This window comes from Vipera ursinii (assembly GCF_947247035.1).
Source record: "Vipera ursinii genome assembly, chromosome: 5".
Taxonomy (NCBI): Eukaryota; Metazoa; Chordata; class Lepidosauria; order Squamata; family Viperidae; genus Vipera; species Vipera ursinii.
In genome coordinates, this window is record NC_139518.1 from 3,589,396 (window position 1) to 3,615,875 (window position 26,480).

At 46.2% G+C, this 26,480-nt stretch overlaps 1 long non-coding RNA gene across 1 annotated transcript in view; it reads left to right on the forward strand.

Annotated features, from left to right (window-relative positions):
- Window positions 1–13,500, forward strand: part of LOC310641218 — a 17,588-nt gene extending 4,088 nt beyond the window's left edge. Inside the window, exon 2 of the long non-coding RNA XR_014492693.1 lies at window positions 13,427–13,500. This is a non-coding gene — a long non-coding RNA (uncharacterized lncRNA). The remainder of the gene's footprint in view (window positions 1–13,426) is intronic.
- Window positions 13,501–26,480: the final 12,980 nt, after the last annotated feature.

The window sequence follows — 26,480 nt, forward strand, 5'->3', positions numbered from 1 at the left end:
CGGCTGTGTGAACGGAGCTCTCTCCACGCACAACCTCTCACCCAGTGTTCGCGGGGGCTTTTCGGAGCTTCAGGAGGTCCTGTAGGGACATCCGAAGTTGCAGGCAGCCCGGAGAACCTTCATGAGCGGCAGTTCGTGTTGAAGATCCGGAGAAAGTCTGATGCGAGCGAACCGGGGAGAAGGAGGCCAGTAATGGCCGACATGAAGATCTGACAGAGGGACGGAGCTAGCACGTAAGCAGCGGGACAACGGTAGAGCGGAGCTGACGGAGAGTGTATCCGAATATTAAATAGGAAGCGCTTGTGAAAGAGGTACTGGTTCGAAGTGGGAGCCTCACGGAGAGGGAATAAGCGGCGATAGAAGTCTTGAGGGAGGCGTTTGGCAAAAACAGCAAGGGAAAGAAAGCCGAAGACTATATGACTGTATTCTAGCTGGAGAAAAGCTACAACAAGTCAAAGTCTGAGCTTTGGAGCCTTAGAGACTGAACTCTGGATTGTCGGGCGTGGAAAGCGATCAGCTTGGTCTAGTCTGGTCTATCCTGGTAAATTTTGAATTTGTGAACTTTTGAAACTTTTGAAATTCTACTCTACTTGTCACGGGCGGCCATTTGATATAGCAATTTAGTAACTGGAGGTTTGTTTAGTGGGACACCTACTGGTCTTTGACAGCAGAGGAAGACGGAAAAGGTGCCAATTTCTGCGCCGGAAACGGGGGGGGGGGAAAAAAAGAAGAAGAACGTGACTTTGATTATATTCATACTATAGAATTTTATTATATAAATTGCTTAGTTGGTAATAAGTATCTGGTGGTAACTGTTTTATATATCTTTTGTCATAGAGTTAAAAGGTTTATATAAGACTCAGGGTATTATACATTGATAAAACGCTGTTAAAATTGGGGAAACATGACAAGTATCTCGGGAGCAACTAAGCCTAGCGCTGGCAAAAAGGCAGCAGCACAGGGACAGGGGATGTCCTCAAGTCCCTCCAATCAGAAATCTATAGAGGATATGCTGCAAAGGGAAAGATCTAACTCGAATTCCTTTAAAGATTTACATGCCCTTTTGCAAAACCTACACGAGGCAATGGCCAAAAACCACGAGGAGATGAAGAGAGAAATAGGCCAAATAAGAAACGACACTGGTGAATTAAAGGGGAAAATCCAAGCGATAGATGATAAATTTGAAGGGATTCAACAGCAATTAGTCAAAAATGAACAAAGACTTCAAGATATGGAAGCTAGAATGGAAAAAGAGGAAAAGAGAGTAGATGATTTAAATGAAACACTCCTTCAGGCTAATAAGGAATTAGAAACAACAGTCATTTTTCTGGAAGCAGAAAAGGCTGCTCATTATCTACGCTTCCAGAACGTTCAAGAAAAAAGAGGGGAAGATCTGTTGGTCATGATGGCAGAACTGATGGCAAAGGCACTCGGTGTAGGGAAGGAGGAAATGCTGGCGGAAATTGATGAAACATACAGGGTCCAAACTAATTATGCGAGAAGGCACAACCTCCCAAAAGAAGTACATGTAAGGTTAGTTAAAAAATCAATTCGGGATGAGCTTCTGCATAGATCTAGAGAGGAACCATTAGAATTTCGGGGCCAACCAATCACCATCCTTAAACAGATACCTAAAAGGATGAGGGATCTGAGACGCGGCTATCAATTCTTAACATCCAAACTAATAAGAGAAAATGTAAACTTTAGATGGCTAACTCCAGAGGGTATTCTTGTTACGTGGCAGGATAGAAGGCATAGACTGGACACGATAGAGAAGGCAGAAGATTTTTACAAACGCCACTTCCATAGCCAAGAGGAAGTAGATTTAGAAGATCAAGATGGAAGGGAGGTAAGAGAAAGAGATACAATACGTGTGGCAATGGATGGGAAGATCTTAGCTACAGAGGATAGAAGGAACAAATCCGGTGAGTTAACAGAGAAACATGGAACTAGAGACAAGGAAGAGAGAGAGCCCCGAATCACGAGATCCACAAAAACCAGAAATAAGTAAGATGAAGGGAGGTGAGTGTAGTATTATGTCTGTGAATATTAATGGATTGAATTCGCCAGTGAAAAGGCGGAAATTTTTTAATAGGCTTATTCACCAACAATTGGATATCGTGGCAATACAAGAAGTCCATATAAAGGAACAACAAAAATATTTGTTAGTACAACCAAAAATAGGGAACCTATTCGTTTCCTTAGACCGACACAAGAAAAAGAGAGGAGTGGCACTATATGTAAACCCAAAATTGACTGCAAAACTAATTTATAACGATAAAGAGGGTAGAATACTGATAGTCGAGGTTATAATAAATCACAGGAAGGTCATGATGGTAGAGATATATGCCCCAAACCATAACCAAGAACAATTTTTCAAAACACTTCACAATAAGATATGTAGCATTGATTATGAGGAGATTTGTTTAATAGGAGATTTTAATGCTATCCTAGATATAAATTTGGATTATATGGGAAAGACGCTTAGGAAAAAGAAGAGAAGAACTCTACCGAGATCTTTTCTTAACTTGGCTGAGGAACTAAATATCCAAGATGTCTGGAGGGAAAAAAATCGTAAGGCTAGACAATATACATATTACTCCAACCGACATAACTCATGGTCTAGAATAGACATGGTGTGGATGACGAAAGAAATTAGTTCAGAAATAGATGAGGTACATATAGCGACAGGTACTTGGGCAGATCACAATCCTATTAAACTTATCTGGAAAGGTTCCAAAAAAATATCCAGATGGACGCTTCAAAGAGCAATTTTAAAAGAAGACGAATTCAAATCTAAGATGGAGAGAGAACTAAGTTTTTTCTTTAAGGAAAATAAAGCTATAGACACCTCAGTACAAAACAATTGGGATACAGCTAAGGCTGTGATGAGAGGGGTAGCGAGGGCATATATGGTATATAAAAATAAGGGGAAAAGACAACAACGGGAAAGATTAGAAGAGGAATATAAGAGCTTAGAAGTTACACTCCAACAAGATCCACAAAAAGAGAATATCAAGCAATCTATGGATCTGATTAAACACAAACTTAACATTCTAGACAAAGAGAAATTGGCACAACAATTGAGAAACACGAAACAAAATTTTTTTGAAAATGCAAATAAACCGGGCCGGTGGCTCGCATACAAATTGGGAAAACAAAAGGGGAAAAACTGGATTCACGAACTACGAGATGAGGAAGGGAGAATATTCCACCAGGAGGAAAAAAAAAAAATTATAGCCCAGGAATTTTATGAACGTTTATATAAAGAAGATAGCCAGGCAAGTGTGGAGAAAATGGAGGAATATTTTCAAAGAGCCAAACTACCTAAGGTCACAGAAGATACCAGAAATATGTTAAACGAGGAAATTCGACTATCTGAGGTGATAAAAGCTATTAATGCACAAAAGAATAATAAAGCATCGGGACCCGACGGTCTTCCATCAGAGATTTATAAAGAATTACAAAATATCCTAGCTCAACCCCTAGTGGAGGTATTTAACGCAGTATTAGAAGGCGCAAGGACGCCTAAATCTTGGCTAGAGGCAAACATAACCCTTATTCCGAAAGATAACACAGACCATACATTAATCCAAAATTACAGACCCATATCACTTCTTAACTCGGACTACAAGATATTTACATCAATTATAGCGGAACGATTGAAACGATTTCTGAATGATTTCATACACGCAGATCAAAATGGTTTTCTCGCTAAGAGACACACTAAGCACAACATTAGAATAATATTAGATACATTGGAGTACTATGAATTACATAGCGAACAACAGATGGCATTACTTTTCTTAGACGCCCAAAAGGCATTTGACAATGTTAAATGGTCTTTTTTGTGCCAACAGCTTAGCTTTATGAATATGGGTGAAAAATTTATAAATATAATTAGGGCAATTTATGACAATCAGGAAGCAAAAATAATTATTAATGGGGAAGCATCTAGCAAGTTTCAAATTCAAAAGGGAACACGGCAAGGCTGCCCCTTATCACCGTTGCTGTTTATATTGACTCTTGAAGTATTAACGAGAACTATAAGAAACGACCCAAAGATAAAAGGATTAACCATTAAAAAGGAAACCTTTAAATTGCAAGCTTTCGCGGACGATCTAGTTTTTATTATGGAGGATCCATGTCAGACGGGACCAAAGCTATTGGAAGAATTATCTAAATATGGTGAGGTTGCCGGACTGCGAATAAATAGAAATAAGACCAAGATGATTGTTAAAAATATGACCAATAAACAAAAAGGTAATCTGGCCGAAATCACGGATATAGAAATAGTCAAGAAAATAAAATATTTAGGGATTAACATTACGGCTAGATGCACTTCACTCAAAAAGGATAATTATGATAGTGTAGTGAATCAAATAAAAGGTGACCTGGAAAGATGGGGAAGCCTAAAACTCTCATTATTGGGAAGAATCGCTGTCATTAAGATGAATATTCTGCCTAAAATCCTGTTTCTGTTTCAGAATATCCCAATTCAACTCGACTCTAAATTTTTTCGAAATTTGGATAAATTATCACTAAATTTTATTTGGCAGGGGAAAAAACCAAGAATTAAATTGAAATATTTACAAGACACGAAGGAAAATGGGGGTTTTGGATTGCCAGACTGGGAATTATATTACCACGCCGCGGCCCTGAGCTGGATTAGAGAATGGGTAATCTTGAGAAATAGAAGACTATTAACTTTAGAGGGTCACGATTTGCAATATGGCTGGCATGCTTTCCTATGGACGGAGAAACAAGGTCTTTTCTCGCATTTTCAAAGACACCGGATCAGGCAAGCGCTACTCAATACTTGGAAAAAAATTAGATCTCACAATTACACCAAAATACCGGTCTGGCTATCCACCCTTGAAGCGATAGTTTACCCAAATCTGTTTGATTTGGGTAACATAATCTCATACAAGGATATTCTGAATGAGGAGGGGGAATTGAAACTTAGGAATGAACTAGAATTACAAGGTATAAAACTCGATTGGTGGGCCTACTTACAAATCCAATCGAGATTTAGGAAGGATAAAAATGAATGGGGGATATACACCTCTGAAACAGCATTGGACAAAATATTATTGGGACCGGACTCTAAACAAATAAGGAATTTTTATAAATTACTTTTGGGATATAAGCTGTTTGAAGAGCAAGTGAAAGACCCCATGTTGATCTGGGCTAACAATTTAGGACATAACATCGACCTAGATACTTGGCAAACAATTTGGGATAGGAATAAAAGGATAACACTGGCCTCATCGTATAAAGAAAATTTATTTAAAATGTTTTACCGATGGCATCTTCCCCCAGCCCGCTTAGCAAAAATGTACACAACAGCATCTCCCAAATGTTGGAAGTGTTCTGAAGAGATAGGCACATACTTCCACACGTGGTGGTCTTGCAGTAAAACACAAAAATTTTGGAGAATGATTTGGATTTGGCTGAAAGAAATATTGAAACAAGATCTGGAGTTTAGTCCAGAACTTTTCTTGTTGGGAATCACGAAAGAGAAATATCCTAAAGATGTGCTATACTTAACGATCCATATTATCACAGCAGCTAGAATATCATTTGCGCAAAAATGGAAAAAGAATGAGATCCCAGGACAAAAAGAGGTTATTAGGAAAATTTGGGATTGCGCTGAAATGGACAGATTAACTTTGGAATTAAAGAATAAAGATCAATCAGACTATTATAGAATTTGGAACAAATTGTATCTTTGGATGGATAAAAAGAAAGGTCTCTATTAGGTTTTACAGACTAGCTCACTGTTTTAAATATTGTGGTATTTCACCGATTTGTAATCTAAGTGTATTTAAGTGTATTTTTGATGTACATATATACGTTGCGCCTACACCTTTAATTCTACGCGGGGAAAAACCCGAAAAACCAAGGATCCACATACAGGCACCCGCGAAAACCTCAGAAAACAAATATACATGTATATATATATATATTTAAACATTGTAGACAAAAAGGTTTGTCAGCTCGCTGGTACTGTGTCCAATGTTTTTAAATAATAAATTTAATAAAAAAATTATTAAAAAAAAAAAAAAAACCTTCGTTAACAACGGCCTCGCTTAGCAACAGAAAGTTTGGGCTGAGGTTGGGTTGTTTGTCCACACTTCCTGCCTCCTACACCGACTGTCTGGGGAGTTAAATGTTTTCCCCCCCACTAATCTAGCCGCACATGGAGCATGGAATAAAAGTGAGATAGGGGTCCTTGGTGCTCGCTGAGCTGGGTGGTTTTCTTGCGGACGTTTCATTACCCTACTAGGTAACATCATCAGTGTTAGAAGTGAGTGGGGTTTGCGAAGAAGAGGCAAGGTTGAGACTCTAGAAAGAGTACAGAGAAGAGCAACCAAGATGATTGGGGGACTGGAGGCTAAAACATATAGGGAACAGTTGCTGGAATTGGGTATGTGTAGTTTAATGAAGAGAAAAGCGAGGGGTGACATGATAGCAGCCTTCCAATATCTCAGGAGCTGCCCCAAAGAAGGGGGAGTCAAGCTCTTCTCCAAAGCACCTGAAAGCAGGACAAGAAGCAACAGATGGAAACTAGTCAAGGAGAGAAGCAACCTAGAACTAAGGAGGAATTTCCTGACAGTTAGAACAATTAACCAGTGGAACAACCTGCCTCCAGAAGCGGTGAATGCTCCAACACTGGATGTTTTTAAGAAGAGACTGGACAACCATTTGTCCGAAATGGTATAGGGTTTCCTGCCTGAGCAGGGGGTTGGACTAGATGGCCTCCAAGGTCCCTTCCAACTTTATTATTATTATTATTATAAACATTGAGTAATTGTGTGTCACCAGAATTCAAGCAAATGCCAGGGGTCCAAAAGTCTCATTCATACGTTCTTCTCCCATCTGGTGCCCTCTGGGTACATGGGCCACCTGGAAATAATGGGATTAAAAGTCCAGTCCTTGCAGAAGGGCTGATGTAATCTGTCCAACAAGCTAGCAAACGCTGTGAGAGCTCCCTCTGTCTACATCCTGCCTTACATAATTTTACTTCCAGCCAAAAAAGGGGTGAATCACCCCCGCCGGTTCGCTGACGAGAAAGCTTCACCTGGGTGAATTCTCTTTCCATTCTTTAAGCTCTTTATTTCCTGTAACCTGAAGGCCGCTCCCTTCGTCGTGGAGATATTTCCCCAAGTTAACAATAGAAGAAATGACTTTTTTAAAAAAATAATGACTCATAATTGTTATTAGCAGCAGTTGCCATGTTTACGATTGATTATGCAGCGTCAAGTTGGCGTTGACGCGTCATGATTACAAAGATAGATTTTCTCCATGACAGTCTGTCTGTAACCTAGTCCTTGAGGTGTACAACCCATCGCTATGTGAACGGAGTCCGTCCACCTTGCTGCTGGTCACCCTTTGTCTTCTGCTTGTCTGGTCTAACTACTTGTCTGGTGTAACTACTGCCTACTAAGTCACCACGATGTAAGATGTTGAGACTCTAGAAAGAGTGCAGAGAAGAGCAATAAAGGTGATCAGGGGACTGGAGACTAAAACATACAAGGAACGGCTGCTGGAATTGGGTATGTCTCGTTTAATGACGAGAAGGACGAGTGGGGACAGGATAGCAGTCTTCCAGTATCTCAGGGGCTGCCCAAAAGAAGAAGGAGTCAAGCTCTTCTCCAAAGCGCCCAAAGGCAGGACAAGAAGCAACGGATGGAAACCAATCAAGGAGAGAAGCAACCTGGAACTAAGGAGAAACTTCCTGACAGTTAGAACAACTAACCAGTGGAACAACCTGCCTCCAGAAGCTGTGAATGCTCCAACACTGGAAGTTTTTAAGGAGAGACTGGACAGCCATTTGTCTGAAATGGTATAGGGTTTCCTGCCTGAGGAGGGGGTTGGACTAGATGACCTCCAAGGCCCCTTCCAACTTTATTGTTGTTATTATTATTGTTGTTGTTGTTCTACTACTATTACTACTACCACTAACTACCACAAACTACGAACGTACTAGTCTAGACTAGTATGTCTAGACAAATGAAAAAGACTAGGGGTGACATGATAGCAGTGTTCCAATATCTCAGGGGCTGCCCCAAAGAAGAGGCAGTCAACCTATTCTCCAAAGCGCCCGAAGGCAGGACAAGAAGCAACGGATGGAAACTAGTCAAGGAGAGAAGCAACCTGGAACTAAGGAGAAACTTCCCAACAGTCGGAACAATTAACCAGTGGAACTCCTTGCCTCCAGAAGCGGTGAATGCTCCAACACTGGAGGTTTTTAAGAGGAGACTGGACAGCCATTTGCCTGAAATGGTATAGGGTTTCCTGCCTGAGCAGGGGGCTGGACTAGATGACCTCCATGGTCCCTGTGATTCTATGTTCTGAACAGCTAATCTTAGTAAAAGATTAATGATCCAAGATATAATCTTAGTAAAAGATTATATCTTGGATCATACCAAGACAGAGAATAATCTGAACGGGCTGAAGCAACCTCCTTAGTCACATACATACCAGCTGAATAAGCCCACTTGGCTTCGCACTAGCCAAGCTCAGTGAATTGTCCACCCGCAGCTCTTAGACCCTTCATCTGACTTGGTGAAATGTACAGGTAATCCTCTACTTACCACTGTTCATTTAGTGACCCTTCCGTGTTACAACGAGACTGGGGGGGAAAGTGACTTATCACCCTTTTTCATCCTTAACGACCATTGCAGCCTCCGCTTGGTCGCAGGATCAGAAAGTCAGACACTTGGAAGGGAAGGACAGGAAAGGGAAGGGAAGCGAAGGGAAGGGGAAAGAATGGACAGGGAAAGGAAGGACAGGAAAGGGAAGGGAAGGGAATGACAGGAAAGGGAAGCGAAGAGAAGAGACAGGGAAGGGAAGGACAGGAAACGACAGGGGAAGGGAAGGAGAGGAAACGACAAAGGGGAAGGGAAGGACAGGAAACTACAGGGGAAGGGAAGGAGAGGAAACGACAGGGGAAGGGAAGGACAGGAAACGACAGGGGAAGGGAAGGAGAGGAAACGACGGGAAGGGAAGGACAGGAAACGACAGGGGAAGGGAAGGACAGGAAACGACAGGGGAAGGGAAGGAGAGGAAACGACAGGGGAAGGGAAGGACAGGAAACGACAAAGGGGAAGGGAAGGAGAGGAAACGACAAGGGAAGGGAAGGACAGGAAACGACAGGGGAAGGGAAGGAGAGGAAACGACAAAGGGGAAGGGAAGGACAGGAAACGACAGGGGAAGGGAAGGACAGGAAACGACAGGGGAAGGGAAGGACAGGAAACGACAAAGGGGAAGGGAAGGAGAGGAAACGACAAGGGAAGGGAAGGACAGGAAACGACAGGGGAAGGGAAGGAGAGGAAACGACAAAGGGGAAGGGAAGGACAGGAAACGACAGGGGAAGGGAAGGAGAGGAAACGACAAAGGGGAAGGGAAGGAGAGGAAACGACAGGGGAAGGGAAGGACAGGAAACGACAGGGGAAGGGAAGTTGAGGAAACGACAGGGGAAGGGAAGGACAGGAAATGACAGGGGAAGGGAAGGACAGGAAACGACAAAGGGGAAGGGAAGGACGAAACGACAAAGGGGAAGGGAAGGACAGGAAATGACAAAGGGGAAGGGAAGGACAGGAAACGACAGGGGAAGGGAAGGACAGGAAACGACAGGGGAAGGGAAGGACAGGAAACGACAAAGGGGAAGGGAAGGACAGGAAACGACAGGGGAAGGGAAGGACAGGAAACGACAAAGGGGAAGGGAAGGACAGGAAACGACAGGGGAAGGGAAGGACAGGAAACGACAAAGGGGAAGGGAAGGAGAGGAAACGACAAGGGAAGGGAAGGACAGGAAACGACAGGGGAAGGGAAGGAGAGGAAACGACAAAGGGGAAGGGAAGGACAGGAAACGACAGGGGAAGGGAAGGAGAGGAAACGACAAAGGGGAAGGGAAGGAGAGGAAACGACAGGGGAAGGGAAGGACAGGAAACGACAGGGGAAGGGAAGTTGAGGAAACGACAGGGGAAGGGAAGGACAGGAAATGACAGGGGAAGGGAAGGACAGGAAACGACAAAGGGGAAGGGAAGGACGAAACGACAAAGGGGAAGGGAAGGACAGGAAATGACAAAGGGGAAGGGAAGGACAGGAAACGACAGGGGAAGGGAAGGACAGGAAACGACAGGGGAAGGGAAGGACAGGAAACGACAAAGGGGAAGGGAAGGACAGGAAACGACAGGGGAAGGGAAGGACAGGAAACGACAGGGGAAGGGAAGGACAGGAAACGACAGGGGAAGGGAAGGAGAGGAAACGACAAAGGGGAAGGGAAGGACAGGAAACGACAGGGGAAGGGAAGGAGAGGAAACGACAAAGGGGAAGGGAAGGAGAGGAAACGACAGGGGAAGGGAAGGACAGGAAACGACAGGGGAAGGGAAGTTGAGGAAACGACAGGGGAAGGGAAGGACAGGAAATGACAGGGGAAGGGAAGGACAGGAAACGACAAAGGGGAAGGGAAGGACGAAACGACAAAGGGGAAGGGAAGGACAGGAAATGACAAAGGGGAAGGGAAGGACAGGAAACGACAGGGGAAGGGAAGGACAGGAAACGACAGGGGAAGGGAAGGACAGGAAACGACAAAGGGGAAGGGAAGGACAGGAAACGACAGGGGAAGGGAAGGACAGGAAACGACAAAGGGGAAGGGAAGGACAGGAAACGACAGGGGAAGGGAAGGACAGGAAACGACAAAGGGGAAGGGAAGGAGAGGAAACGACAAGGGAAGGGAAGGACAGGAAACGACAGGGGAAGGGAAGGAGAGGAAACGACAAAGGGGAAGGGAAGGACAGGAAACGACAGGGGAAGGGAAGGAGAGGAAACGACAAAGGGGAAGGGAAGGAGAGGAAACGACAGGGGAAGGGAAGGACAGGAAACGACAGGGGAAGGGAAGTTGAGGAAACGACAGGGGAAGGGAAGGACAGGAAATGACAGGGGAAGGGAAGGACAGGAAACGACAAAGGGGAAGGGAAGGACGAAACGACAAAGGGGAAGGGAAGGACAGGAAATGACAAAGGGGAAGGGAAGGACAGGAAACGACAGGGGAAGGGAAGGACAGGAAACGACAGGGGAAGGGAAGGACAGGAAACGACAAAGGGGAAGGGAAGGACAGGAAACGACGGGAAGGGAAGGACAGGAAACGACAGGGGAAGGGAAGGACAGGAAACGACAGGGGAAGGGAAGGAGAGGAAACGACAAAGGGGAAGGGAAGGACAGGAAACGACAGGGGAAGGGAAGGACAGGAAACGACAAAGGGGAAGGGAAGGACAGGAAACAACAGGGGAAGGGAAGGACAGGAAACGACAGGGGAAGGGAAGGACAGGAAATGACAGGGGAAGGGAAGGACAGGAAACGACAAAGGGGAAGGGAAGGACAGGAAACGACAGGGGAAGGGAAGGACAGGAAACGACAAAGGGGAAGGGAAGGACAGGAAATGATGGGAAGGGAAGGACAGGAAACGACAGGGGAAAGGAAGGACAGGAAACAACGGGAAGGGAAAGACAGGAAACAACAGGGGAAAGGAAGGACAGGAAACAACAAAGGGGAAGGGAAGGACAGGAAACGACAGGGGAAGGGAAGGACAGGAAACGATGGGAAAGGAAGGACAGGAAATGACAAAGGGGAAGGGAAGGAGAGGAAACGACAGGGGAAGGGAAGGACAGGAAATGACGGGAAAGGAAGGACAGGAAATGACAGGGGAAGGGAAGGACAGGAAACTACAAAGGGGAAGGGAAGGACAGGAAAGGGAAGCGAAGGGAAGGGGAAAGAAGGGACAGGGAAAGGAAGGACAGGAAAGGGAAGGGAAGGGAGATTTCCTACGTTCCTTGCAGATTCCCACAAGAAGACTCAATGGGAATGCCGTCAGGAAGTCAGAAGTCACTCTTGCTCTCTCTCTCTCTCTCTGTTTTTTGCACCCTTGGCCTTCCTCCTTCTCTGTTTGGGTGAGGAAATCTCTCTGAAGCGGTGAGCCAGCCAGGCCTGGGTTGTGCGGTGTTTCCGAAAGCCTTCTTTTGGACTCGGTGGCAATGACCCATCCTCCTGTCGGAACGGGAGCTGTCTGATTGTCTCCGAAAACCCGAAGACGAACCTCTGTCTTTCGACTTGCTTCCCGCAGGCAATTGGCCCAAAGTCTCGGGCAGGCTGGTGAAATCGAGCCAGAAACCGAAGGCATCCTGGCCGAATACGGGGTGGACACCTCCGATTTCTCTCCGGACGTCCTGCAGTGTCTCCCGCACGACCTCCCTTGGGTCATCCCCTCTGACGAATTCGCCCGGAGAAGAGATTTAAGGTAAAACACACACACACACACACACACACACACACACACACACACACCCATCCCTTTCCTTTGCTGGTTGCGGTTGAGCTCCTGGGAAAGCACTTGCGATGTGGGGATGCTTTGCCGGGCGAGGGTCTCCTTCGCGCTGCTCTGGACTGTCCCGTTTCCGCCCCCCCCGCTCGAACGGTCCAGCTTCCTTTTGTCGCGAAAAGAAGATTTGATGGGACAAAATATTTGTAGCTCAGGGCTGAAGTGTGGGGTCCTTGGTGCTCGCTGAGCTTGGTGGTTTTCTTGTGGACATTTTGTTACCCAACTAGATAACATCAGTAGAGCTAGAAATGAGTGGGGCTTGCGAAGAAGAGGGAGGAGGAGGAGGAGGAGGAGGAGGAGGAGGGCTGTGGGGTCCTTGGTGCTCTCTCAGCTCAATTGTTGTCTTGCAGACATTTCATTACCAACTAGGGAACATCATCAGGACTAGAAGCAAGTGGGGTTTGTGGAGAAGAGGGAGGAGGAGGAGGAGGAGGAGGAGGAGGAGGACTGTGGGGTCCTTGGTGCTCCCTGAGCTGGATGGTTTCCTGGCAGACGTTTCGTGACCCAACTAGGGAACATCATCAGGGCTAGAAGGGAGGGGGGTTTGAGGAGAGGAGGAGGAGGAGGAGGAGGAAGAGGAGGAGGAGGAGGTTGCTCTCTTGCTTCTATATTTAAGGTGCTGGTTCTTACCTTTAAAGCCCTACATGGCTTAGGTCCAGGATACTTGCAGGACCGTCTGCTGCCGGGAACGAATTCCCATCGCCCAGTGCGCTCACACAGAGAGGGCCTCCTCAGGGTGCTGTCGGCCAGGGGGAGGGCCTTCTCTGTGGGAGCGCCAGCCCTGTGGAACCAAATCCCGCTTGAGCTCCGGATGGCCCCGGATCTCCGGTCCTTTCGCCGCGGCCTTAAAACACTCCTTTTCCATCAGGCTGACCTGGACTGACGATGGGGTTTTTTAAAATGTTTTTTTTAAATTTTTAATTGTTTAGTTTAACTTATTTATTGGGGCTGTTTGTTTAATTTCTTTTAACTTTTGTATCGTTGTTTTTTTATTGTTGTTAGCCGCCCTGAGTCCTTCGGGAGATTTGGGCGGCATATAAGTCCCAAAAATAAAATAAAATAAAATAAATAAATAAATAAATAAATAAATAAATAAATAAATAAATAAATAAATATGAGCGGTTTCCCCCCTCCCAGCCTGGGCGGGTGTCTTCTCGGTGGTCCGGCTGTGGTTGATGGATGCAGCCTCTGTCTTTCGAAGGAGCAGGGAAGGGGCAAGGCTTGGCCTGAATAGCTGAACCTCAGACTGGCCCGTCCCTGGGCCTGCGCCTCTGGCTTCCTGGCGTTATGTTTCTCCAGTGAAAACTGGAAGCAGGTGACACATTCCTGCTCTTAATGGATTGCCCAGGAACTTCCTTCCGCCCTTCTCCCTCCCTCCCTCCCTCCCTCCCTCTTTCTTCCTTCCTTCCTTCCTTCCTTCCTTCCTTCCTTCCTTCCTTCCTTCCTTCCTTCCTCCCTCCCTCCCTCCCTCCCTCCCTCCCTCTTCCTCTCTTCCTTCCTTCCTTCCTTCCTTCCTTCCTTCCTTCCTCTTCCTCTCTTCCTTCCTCTCTCCCTCCCTTCCTTCTTCCATCCAACTTTCTTTCCTTGCTTCCTCCCATCCATCCATCTATCCATCTACTCTCCTTCCTTCCTTCCTTCCTTCCTTCCTTCCTTCCTTCCTTCCTTCTCTCCCTTCCCTCTTCCCTCTCCTTTCCTCCTTCTTCCATCCATCTTCTTTCTTTCCTTCCTCCCATTCATCCATCTATCCATCCACACACAATTTCTTTCCTTCCTTCCTTCCTTCCTTCCTTCCTTCCTTCCTTCCTTCCTTCCTTCCTTCCTTCCTTCTCCTTTCCTCCTTCTTCCATCCATCTTCTTTCTTTCCTTCCTCCCATTCATCCATCTATCCATCCACACATAATTTCCTTCCTTCCTTCCTTCCTTCCTTCCTTCCTTCCTTCCTTCCTTCCTTCCTTCCTTCCTTCCTCCCTCCCTCCCTCCCTCCCTCCCTCCCTCCCTCCCGTTGTCCCAAACAGGATGCAGTATTCCCGTTGGAAAAGGGCTGTGGAAGCAGAGGTTAGGGTTACCGCTTGCACTTTCTCAGTCGCCCGGAGAGTAAACCAGGAACTAAAAATACTCGCCCTTATTGCAGCAAGAAAGTTTGAAGGCTCCCTAGGACGGGTTGCCGTCCAAACTAAAATGCCCCTTCGCTGTTTTATATGTACACACGCACAGTCCTCGAAGCGTGTCTGAAAGCTTTTGAGCGTCTCCCCTGGAAGACGGGAGGTCAAGCCAGAAGGAGACAAATGAGTCCTGCAGCCCCGAGAGGCCTGAAGTCGGGAGAGAAGTTTGATTAAAATCTCAATTCCTGCGGAAATGTGCATGCTGCTTCTCAGTGGGCAGGCTTAATTAACTGCTGCTTTTATAAATGAGAATCTTTAAGGAGATTCCTCCCTTCCCCCCACCCCACCCCCACCCCCGGTTGAGAGGAGATTTCCCCTCCCCCCCTCCTCCCCTTAATTTGAGATCCCTCTAGGCCAGAGGTCTTCAAACTTGGCCCTTTTATGACTTGTGGACTTCAACTCCCAGAATTCTTCAGCCGGCGTTCTTGGCTAAGGAATTCTGGGAGTTGAAGTCCACAAGTCATAAAATGGCCAAGTTTGAAGACCCCTGCTCTAGGCCAGCGTTGCTCAATCTTGGCCATTTTAAGATGTCTGGACTTCAACTCCCAGAATTCCTCCAAGCTCCCTTCCCACTCCGTGATTCTGTTTCCTCAATGGCGTAACGCACGGGTCTTCAAACTTGGCCCTTTTATGACTTGTGGACTTCAACTCCCAGAATTCCTCAGCCAGCATGGCTGGCTGAGGAATTCTGGGAGTTGAAGTCCACAAGTCATAAAAGGGCCAAGTTTGAAGACCCCTGGCGTAACGTCTCCTGCCTGAGCGGGGGTGGGGGTTGGATTAGAAGACCTCCAAGGTCCCTCCCAGCTCTGTTCTTACTAGGATCGTTCTCTTCTTTGTCTGCTCCGGAGGAACTCCAGCTGGGTGTATGTTTTTCCCCTTTTTGATTTGAGCTCCTCCGTAAGGGAGAAGAAGACGAGAACCGTGCTCTGGATGACTGAGAAACTCTAGAGAGGTTTTCCCCCTGGATCAGGGGACTGGAGGCTAGGAACCTCGGTCGAAGGAAGTAGACTAAACAGGACAACCTGCCCTGGTTTTTTGTTCTCTTCCAGACGTGGGAGTCCTGTCCCTGGCACTGTTTGTACCCGGTAGCCAGGGGAACGGGATAGTGCCTGCACTGCCACGCTAACTGCCGACAGGTTCCTCTCCTCTGCTGGAGAAATTAGCCATACCCGGAAAAAAAAATCCAACTTTTGTTTCCCACCCACCACCACCTGAAGCACGGCATCCAGAAGCGGTTTCCGAGTCGAAAGAAAATGACTTTTTATTCTTTTCTTTTGATCGGAACAGCCCATTCAGCCACCTCCGCTGACTCCCATCGACTCTGGTAGCCCTTCATCCATTTGTGCGTAGGGGTACTCTTGCTGCCATCAACCTATGTAAAATCAGACTTGGGGTTTTATTGATTAGATTTTTTTTATATATATATATATAGAGAGAAATGGCTAGCTCATACTTCTATAGAAATGTGAAAAGTTGAGGTTTGATGCTAACGCCTTATAAATATAGAATAGAATAGAATTAGAATAGAATAGAACATAATAGAATTAGAATAGAATAGAACATAATAGAATAGAATAGAATAGAATAGAATAGAATAGAATAGAATATAGAATAGAATAGAATAGAATATAGAACAGAATAGAATATAGAATAGAACATAGAATAGAAGAGAAGAGAATTAGAAGAGAAGAGAATTAGAATAGAATATAGAATAGAACATAGAACATAGAAAACAGAATAGAAGTAGAATAGAATAGAAGAATAGAATAGAATAGAATAGAATAGAATATAGAACAGAATAGAATATAGAATAGAACATAGAATAGAATAGAATAGAATTAGAAGAGAATAGAATTAGAATAGAATATAGAATAGAACATAGAACATAGAACATAGAAAACAGAACAGAACAGAACAGAATAGAATAGAGACTAGACTAGACTAGACTAGACTAGACTAATAATAAACTAGACGACTAGACTGGAATAGGATAGGATAGGATAGGACAGGACAGGACAGGACAGGACAGGATAGTTTAGACTAGACTTCCCTTCATGGATTTCTGCCTTGTCGTGGTGAAGGGGCTTGCGTAATTCAATGAAGCTATGAGCTATGCCATGCAGGGCCACCCAAGACGGACAGGTCATAGCAGAGAGTTCTGACAAAACGTGATCCACTGGAGAAGGAAATGGCAGCCCACTCCAGTATCTTTGCTATGAAAACTCTTGAGAAACCTATATGTGGGTCAAGAAGTAACAGTGAGAACTGGACACGGAACCACTGATTGGTGGGAAAGGAGTCCGGCAAGGCTGTATACTGTCACCCTGCCTATTTAACTTATATGCAGAGCACATCATGAGAAAGGCAGGGCTAGATGAATCAAAAGTTGGAATTAAGATTGCCGGGAGAAATATTAACAACCTAAGATATGCAGATGATACCACTCTAATGGCAGAAAGTGAAGAAGAACTAAAGAGCCTCTTGTTGCGGGTGAAGAAGCAGAGTGCAAAACTTGGGTTGAAACTTAACATTAAGAAAACCAAGATCGTGGCATCCGGCCCTCTCAATTCCTGGCAAGTAGATAGGGAAGAAATGGAGGTAGTGACAGATTTTATTTTCCTGGGCTCCAAGAACACCGCAGATGGGGTCTGCAGCCAAGAAATTAAAAGACGCTCCTGGGGAGGAAAGCCATGGCAAATCTAGACAGCACACTAAAAAGCAGAGACATCACCCTGTCAACAAAAGTGCTTATAGTTAAGGCTGTGGTCTTCCCAGTTGCAATTTATGGCAGTGAAAGTTGGGCCGTAAGAAAGGCTGAGCACCAAAGAATGGAGGCCTTTGAACTATGGTGCTGGAGAAGACTCCTGCGAGTCCCTTGGACTGCAAGGCGATCAAACCGGTCAGTCCTAGAGGAGATCAACCCTGACTGCTCTTTAGAAGGCCAGATCCTGAAGCTAAAACTCAAATCCTTTGGCCACCTAATGAGAAGGAAGGACTCACTGGAGAAGAGCCTAATGCTGGGAAAGATTGAGGACAAGAGAAGAAGGGGACGACAGAGAATGAGGTGGCTGGATGGAGTCACTGAAGCAGGAGGCGTGAGCTTAAATGGACTCCAGAAGGTGGTGGAGGACAGGAAGGCCTGGAGGAACGTTGTCCATGGGGTCGCGATGGGTCGGACACGACTTCGCAACTAAAAACAACAACAACAGACTAGACTAGACTAGACTAGACTAGAATAGACTAGACTAGACTAGACTAGACTAGACTAGACTAGACTAGACTAGAATAGAATAGAATAGAATAGAATAGAATAGAATAGAATAGAATAGAATAGAATAGAATAGAATAGAATAGAATAGAATAGAATAAGAATAGACTGGAATGGAATGGAATGGAATAGAATATAGACTAGCCTAGCCTAGAATAGAATAGAATAGAATAGAATAAGAAATAGAAATAGAAATAGAAATAGAAATAGAAATAGAAATAGAATAGAATAGAATAGAATAGAATAGAATAGAATAGAATAGAATAGAATAGAATAGAATAGAAATATAGATTAGACTAGAATAAGAATAGACTGGACTGGACTGGAATGGAGTAGAATATAGACTAGCCTAGCCTAGAATAGAATAGAATAGAATAAGAAATAGAAATAGAAATAGAAATAGAATAGAATGGAACAGAACAGAACAGAATAGAATAGAATAGAATAGAATAGAATAGAATAGAATAGAACGGAATAGAACGGAATAGAACGGAACAGAACGGAACAGAACGGAACAGAACGGAACAGAACGGAATAGAACGGAATAGAATAGAATAGAATAGAATAGAATAGAATAGAATAGAATAGAATAGAATAGAATAGAATAGAATAGGAATATAGATTAGACGAATAAGAATAGACTGGACTGGAATGGAATGGAGTAGAATATAGACTAGCCTAGCCTAGCCTAGAATAGAATAGAATAGAATAGAATAGAATAGAATAAGAAATAGAAATAGAAATAGAAATAGAAATAGAAATAGAAATAGAATAGAATAGAATAGAATAGAATAGAATAGAATAGAATAGAACAGAACAGAACAGAACAGAACAGAATAGAATAGAATAGAACGGAATAGAACAGAATAGAACAGAATAGAATAGAATAGAATAGAATAGAATAGAATAGAATAGAATAGAATAGAATAGAATAGAATAAGAAATAGGATAGGATAGGATAACAGCGTTGGAAGGGAAGGTCATCTCGTAGGTCATCTAGTCCAACCCCCTGCCCAAGCGGTAAAGGGGTCTAGAGGTTAATGGGACAGACTAGAGACCAGGAGACTGTAAGATCTAACCTCAGAGAGCTCGGTGGAGCTTAAAGCATCTTTATATATTCAGACCAACAAAGCGAAATTCAGACTGAACCGTTTAAGACGGAGCAGGTATTCCTCAACGTACGAACACAACGGAGCCCCCAAAATTTCAGCAAGGCAGTGCTTAAGCGACTTTTGCCCCATCTTACGACCTTCCTTGCCACAGTTGTGAAGTGAATCGCTGAAGCTGTTTAAGTGAGGAACGCGGTCGTTAAGCGGATTCTGCCTTCCCCGTTGACTTTGCTCGGCAGGAGGACGTCGGAGGGGATCACGTGACCCCTGTCACAAATGCAGCCATCCCAAAAATGAACAAAGTGGTTGCCGAGCATTCAAACTTTGATTCCACGAGCAGGGGGGAGGCCGCAGCGGTTGTAATTGTGTAAACTGGTCGTAAGTCACTTTTTTTCAGTGTGGTCACTAAAGTGAACGGTCGTAGGTCGAGGACTGTCCGTATCATAAAAACTGACAGTAAAAGGAAAAGACTGATTTGTTTCGGAAGAGAGAGGAACTTTAAAATCGACCATGTATGCCTTCATTAGTGGTTGTATTTTGACCCAGAGAAGCCTTCCAGAGGCTAGAAACTTCCCGATGCCTAAATTTATGTAACTAAACTCCTGTAGTCCCCAGACAGTCGGGCCAAAACTGTCCTAGTTGGTGATTAAAAACAGAATTACAGGTATTGCTGATGTACACGTAGGATCTCTTCAGAAGTTCCACGTTAAATCAGAAGGATTCTTGCTATAAGATTCTTGCTGTAAGAGCCCGGGTGGCCCAGTGGTTAGACTGCAGCATTGCAGGCTAATTCACTGCCCACTGCCAGCAGTTCGATCCTGACTGGCTCAAGGTTGACTCCGCCTTCCCTCTTCCTGAGGTCGGTAAAATGAGGACCCAGATTGTTGGGGGTAAAATTCTGACTCTGTAAACTTCTTAGAGAGGGGCTGTAAAGCACTGTGAAGCGGTATATATAAGTCTAAGTGCCATTGCTGTACCTTGTTTTCTCAAGAGCACACACAAAGGTCTAGAAACTTATCCTGTTGTTGTTTTTTTGCACTTTACATTCTGTAGTTCCAGGTGACTATCAAGCTAGAGCAGTGTTTCTCAACCTTCACCATTTTGAGATATGTGGACTTCAACTCCCAAAATACCCCAACCAAGCAACACTGTGAGTCGAAGTCCACGCTTGCTGGCTGGGGAATTCTGGGAGTCGAAGTCCACTCAGGCCGTCTGGGGTATTGTGGGAGTCAAAGTCCATTCAGGCCATCTGGGGTATTGTGGGAGTCGAAGTCCATTTAGGCCATCTGGGGTATTGGAGTCGAAGTCCACTCAGGCCGTCTGGGGTATTGTGGGAGTCAAAGTCCATTCAGGCCATCTGGGGTATTGTGGGAGTCGAAGTCCATTTAGGCCATCTGGGGTATTGGAGTCGAAGTCCACTCAGGCCGTCTGGGGTATTGTGGGAGTCGAAGTCCATTCAGGCCGTCTGGGGTATTGTGGGAGTCGAAGTCCACTCAGGCCGGCTGGGGAATTCTGGGAGCCGAAGTCCACACATGCCGGCTGGGGTATTGTGGGAGTCGAAGTCCATTCAGGCCGTCTGGGGTATTGTGGGAGTCGAAGTCCACTCAGGCCGGCTGAGGAATTCTGGGAGCCGAAGTCCACACATGCCGGCTGGGGTATTGTGGGAGTCGAAGTCCATTCAGGCCGTCTGGGGTATTGTGGGAGTCAAAGTCCACTCAGGCCGGTTGGGAAATTCTGGGAGTCAAAGTCCAGGCATGCCGGCTGGGGAATTCTGGGAGTCGAAGTCCACACATGCCGGCTGGGGTATTGTGGGAGTCGAAGTCTATTCAGGCCAGCTGGGGTATTGTGGGAGTCGAAGTCCATTCAGGCCGTCTGGGGTATTGTGGGAGTCGAAGTCCACTCAGGCCGGCTGAGGAATTCTGGGAGCCGAAGTCCACACATGCCGGCTGGGGTATTGTGGGAGTTGAAGTCCATTCAGGCCGTCTGGGGTATTGTGGGAGTCGAAGTCCACTCAGGCCGGCTGGGGAATTCTGGGAGCCGAAGTCCACACATACCGGCTGTGGTATTGTGGGAGTCGAAGTCCATTCAGGCCGTCTGGGGTATTGTGGGAGTCAAAGTCCACTCAGGCCGGTTGGGAAATTCTGGGAGTCAAAGTCCAGGCATGCCGGCTGGGGAATTCTGGGAGTCGAAGTCCACACATGCCGGCTGGGGTATTGTGGGAGTCGAAGTCTATTCAGGCCAGCTGGGGTATTGTGGGAGTCGAAGTCCATTCAGGCCAGCTGGGATATTGTGGGAGTCGAAGTCCATTCAGGCCGTCTGGGGAATTCTGGGAGTCGAAGTCCTCGCATCTTAAAATTGCAAAAGTTGGGAAACACCAAGACAGAGAGAGAGAGAGACCGCTAAGCAATCTCCTCTTTTTATATATATATATTTTTGTGTGCTTGGCTAAGTTTTCGTTTCTCTTTTCCATTCTTACAGGAAAGAATGCATCTTCACCATTGACCCCTCCACTGCCAAGGACCTGGACGACGCTCTGTCTTGCAAGCCGCTTCCAGACGGTAGGACCGTGTCTCTTCCTATTTCACGTCCAGCTGCCGCCATGTTCTGTCCAAAGACATTTATCCTGGAAACTTGAGATTTCGCCCGGCCTATTTATTATTTTATTTTATTATTTTAATTCCATTTATATCCCGCCCTTCTCCGAAGACTCAGGGCGGCTTTTACAAACTTAGCAGTATATATAACGGGGGGGCTAGTGAATCAAGTACAAGGGGGCACCATGGCTTAGCGGTTAAAGATGCTGAGCTTGTCAGCTGGAGAGCTGACAAAGGGTTCGAGCCCCGAGCGCCGTGTGACGGGGTGAGCTCGTCTCCTTTGCTCCAGCTCCTGCCCAGCTAGCCGTTTGAAAGCAGGCAAACGCGAGTAGATAAATAGGTACCACTTCAGTGGGAAGGCAATCGCATCCCGTGAGCTTTCTTCCACCTCACATTGGCCACAGGATCACGGCAAATGTCTTTGGGGAATGATGGCTCCCTCAGTTGAGAAACAGAGACGAGTCCCATGCCCTAAAGTTGGAGGTGACGGACAGGGCAACCTTGATTTCATTTTTATGTCAGGGTTTTCAAATTTGATGTGGAAGATTATTATTATTTTATTATTTATTAAATTTTTATACCGCCCTTCTCCTGAAGGACTCAGGGCGGTGTACAGGGCAATAAATATAAAACAATGTACAAAAGTTAAAAAACAATTAAATATTATGCCCAAATATAAACAATAATTAAAACCGTATTAAAACCCCAACCCAAGATCCTACACGAAATCTACGAAAGGAAGTCCGGCTCAGCCTGAGACAGCTTCCTTTGACGTAGAGATGTGTGAACTGGCATTAAATTTCAGGCAAGCACAGGCGGTCCTCCATTTACGACCACAAGGGAGCCCCAAAGCTTCTGCCGCTAAGTGAGCCATCTGTTAAGTCAGTTTTCTCCCATCTCTGCCACCTTTCTTGCCACCGTTGTTAAGTGAATCACTGCACTTGTGAAACACGGTCATTGAGCGAATCCGGCTCCCCCCCCCCTTGGACGTTGCTCGTCAGAAGTTCACAAAAGGGGATCACGTGACCGAAAGGTGACGCGGCGACCGTCATAAACGTGAGCCGGTTGCCAAGGAAGCGTCCGAATTTTGATCACATGACTGAAAGGCGATGCTGCCGTGGTCATAAATCCCTTTTTTCTATGCCATTGTAACGAACGGTCACTAAGTGAGCTCTTGAAAGTCGAGGACTACCCGTATTTTTATTTTTTTCCTGCTTGGGCAGTGAAATACAACTTACAACCAATTTGTTTAGTGATCACGTTACAATGGCGCTGAAAAAAAAAAGACCAGTCAAGGACCGGTCCTTTCTCTTCACGATTGTGGCCGCATCCCCGTGGTCACGTGATCCAAATTTGGGCACTCAGCAACCAGCATGGACTTCCGACGGTCGCAGCGTCCTGGGTTCAAGGTGATCGCCGTTTGCGACCTTTCCCAGCTGGCTTCCGACAAGGAGGAAGCCAGATTCAGCTTAACGACTGTGTGACTTAATAATTGCCGTGATTTGGCTCAGTGGGTTAGGACGCTGAGCTTGTCGATCAGAAGGTCGGCAGTTTGGCGGGTCGAATCCCGAGTGCCGCATAGCAGAGCGAGCGCCTGTTAACTCGTCCCAGCTTCTGCCAACCTAGCAGTTCGAAAGCATGTAAAAATGCAAGTAGAAAAATAGGGACCGCTCTGGTGGGAAGGTAACAGCGTTCCGTGCGCCTTTGGCGTCTAGTCATGCCGGCCACATGACCACAGAGACGTCCTCGGACAAGCGCTGGCTCTTCGGCTTTGAAACGGAGATGAGCACTGGCCCCGAGAGTCGGAAACGACTAGCACGCATGTGCGGGGGAACCTTTACCTTGACCTTTACCTTACACTTTACCTCTGTGGCAAAAAAAAAAAAGAGGCCGTAAAGCTGAATGGGAACTGAACGGGGCACTGAACTGAAGAAGCTTCTTGGGCGAGAAGTGAAAGGTCTTCAGGGAAAAAAAACCAGTTGCCTTTTGGAAAAAATCACTTTTGGGACAACAGGGACCTGGATGACTGGGAACCTCCGTAGGCCAGGGGTCCCCAACCTGTGAGACCCAACTCAATACCGGGCCGCGGCTTATAGGCCACCGGGCGGAGTGAGTGACTGACCGGCGCGCAGGTGCGCGCGTGCGTGCACAGCCCCACTCGCGCAAACGTTGCTGTAGCCGTCGTGGGCGTTTGTGGCCCTATATGCACAAGCGTCAGCATGAGCACCGCAGGCGTTTGCGGTCCAACTCGCACGAGCGTTGCCGTGAGTATTGCAGGCATTTGCAGCTTAACCCGCGCATGCGTTTACCACGAGTGTTGAGAGCCTTTGCGGGCCAAGTCACCAGAGCTTTTCGGTGAGTGTTGCGGGCGTTTACCGCAAGGGCATTTGCGGCTCAACTCGCGCGAGCGTTTACCGCGAGTGTTGAGGGCCTTTGCGGGCCAAGTCGCCGGAGCTTTTCAGTGAGTGTTGCGGGCGTTTACCGCAAGGGCTTTTGCGGCTCAACTCGTGCGAGCGTTTACCGCGAGTGTTGAGGGTGTTTGTGGGCCAACTTGCGCAAGCGTTGCCGCGAGTGTCACGGGCGTTTGTGGCCCCATTTGCCTCACCACAAGTGTCGTGGATGTTTGCTGTCCAACTCACACGAGCATTGCTGCAAGCCTGGCGGGCGCTCAGCCCCCACTCAAACGAGCAATGGGTATTTGTGTGCGCGTGCACATGCATTGACCCCCTCCACAAAACCATCCCTTCTTTCTCCCCTCCACCCACTCCGGACCATCAACCCCGAAAGGTTGGGGACCTCTAATGTAGACAATGCAGGAGATCAGTCCTCTCAGAGAAAAACAGCCCATTCTCTCTATAATAATAATAATACTAATAAAGTTGGAAGGGACCTTGGAGGCCATCTAGTCCAACCCCCTGCTCAGGCAGGAAACCCTATACCATTTCAGACAAATGGCTGTCCAGTCTCTTCTTAAAAACTTCCAGTGTTGGAGCATTCACCGCTTCTGGAGGCAGGTTGTTCCACTGATTAATTGTTCTAACTGTCAGGAAGTTTCTCCTTAGTTCCAGGTTGCTTCTCTCCTTGATGAGTTTCCATCCGTTGCTTCTTGTCCTGCCTTCGGGCGCTTTGGAGAATAGCTTGACTCCCTCTTCTTTGGGGCAGCCCCTGAGATACTGGAAGGCTGCTTTCCTGTCCCCCCTCGTCCTTCTCTTGTTTGACAGTTTTTTATCCTCCATTAAACAACTTTCCCGACCAGCGGACTTTTTTTTCCTTCTTCTCTTCCCCGTCCTACTGTTTCACTGAAATCTACTTCTCTGCAGTTTCTCCAAGCGAGTCCTTAGCCTCCGTTCCAATTTGCAAAGACAGCCGGGTGCCGCTTCCCATTCCTGCAAACTCAGAGAGCATCTCCTAGTTAGAATTAAGCCTTGTCGAATGGCGCAGGGAAGAGTCGTAAAAAACAGCTGGCGGCGGTGATTTGGCTAGAAATGGTCTCTCTCTCTCTCTCTCTCTCTCTCTCTCCCTTCATCTCTTTGGCTCAGCGATTTTGCTGTTGAATGGAGGCTTCAGAGCGCCAGCCAAGTTCAAGAAAGTTTCTCCCTGTTGTAAGTTCTCCCTTGCCTGCCCCCCTCCCTTCCCCTTGTCTGGGGGAGAGAGAAAGAGAAAGAGAGAGAGAGAGAGAGAGAGAGAGAGAGAGAGAGAGAGAAATTTGATCTTCACAAATTTGATCTTTTGCCTGTGACTTTTTAAACTTTTTTGGGGTGGAGTGGGGTGGGGGGAAGTTGGTTTTCTGAACTTTGTTGGCCTTGTAAGGAGAATGAGGTCTGAGGCCGAGGGCCGAGCAAACACTTCTTCAAGGCGACTTGTAAAACTGGAGTAGTCTTTACAGGCAGGGGGGAGTAAGGAATTTGGGACGGCAGGAGACAGGAGCAGGTGGGATGGACAGAGAGAGAGAAAGAAAGAGTGCAGGTGGTCCTCAGCTTACGGCCACCACCGAACGCAAACTTCCTCCTGCTAAAGTGTGACGTTTGCTGCGCGACTCGGCTGCCCCGTTTTGCAACCTTTCTCGTTAACGTGCATCGCGGCAGTCGGTTAATTAGTTACGACCTCGGCAGCCTCCCCTCGGTCGCGCGATCAAAATTCCCGACGCCTGGCCGCCGGTTCCTATTTACGACCGCCGTAAATAGGCACCGGCGGCCAGGCCTCTGAATTTTGATCACGTGACCCCCCCCGAGGGGAGGCTGCCGAGGTCGTAACTGTGAGAAACGGTCATCGGTCCCTTTTTTTTCAGCGCCGTTGTCCCTTTGGACGGTCAGTAAACGAACGGTCGTAAGAGGAGGACTAAGCGTAGGCTGTTTAGCTCCCCGGAGATGGCTTTGATGAATTGGGAAGTTCAGCGGGATTATGGAATATGGGATAAGAAAGTTCAAAGGGACCTCGGGGGTCATCTAGTCCAACCCGTCGCTTGATTGGGAGACCCGGTACAATTTGAGACAAGGGGCTGTCCAGCCTCTCCTTAAAAACTTCCAGTGTTGGAGCATTCACAGCTTCTGGAGGCAGGTTGTTCCACTGGTTAATTGTTCTAACCGTCAGGAAGTTTCTCCTTAGTTCTAGGTTGCTTCTCTCCTTGGTCAGTTTCCATCCGTTGTTTCTTTTTTTTTTTATTAAAGAGTTTTACAAAAACAAGATTTTACAATATATCCCCAAATCCCCCCCACCCCGAACCCGCCCACTTCCCCCCCCCCACTTCCCAGAGCTAAATACAGGATTATAGTTATAATAATCATATTTTAAATAAAAATTATGCATAATATACAAATAACCAAATTCATAATGTGCTTTAACTCCCCTTTAACATAGATACATACAAAGTACCAACACTAAGATCAATAACAATATCCCACTAAAATCTACTCATAAGCTAAATGGAACTTTTTAGTCCCATATTTATTCTGAATATAATCT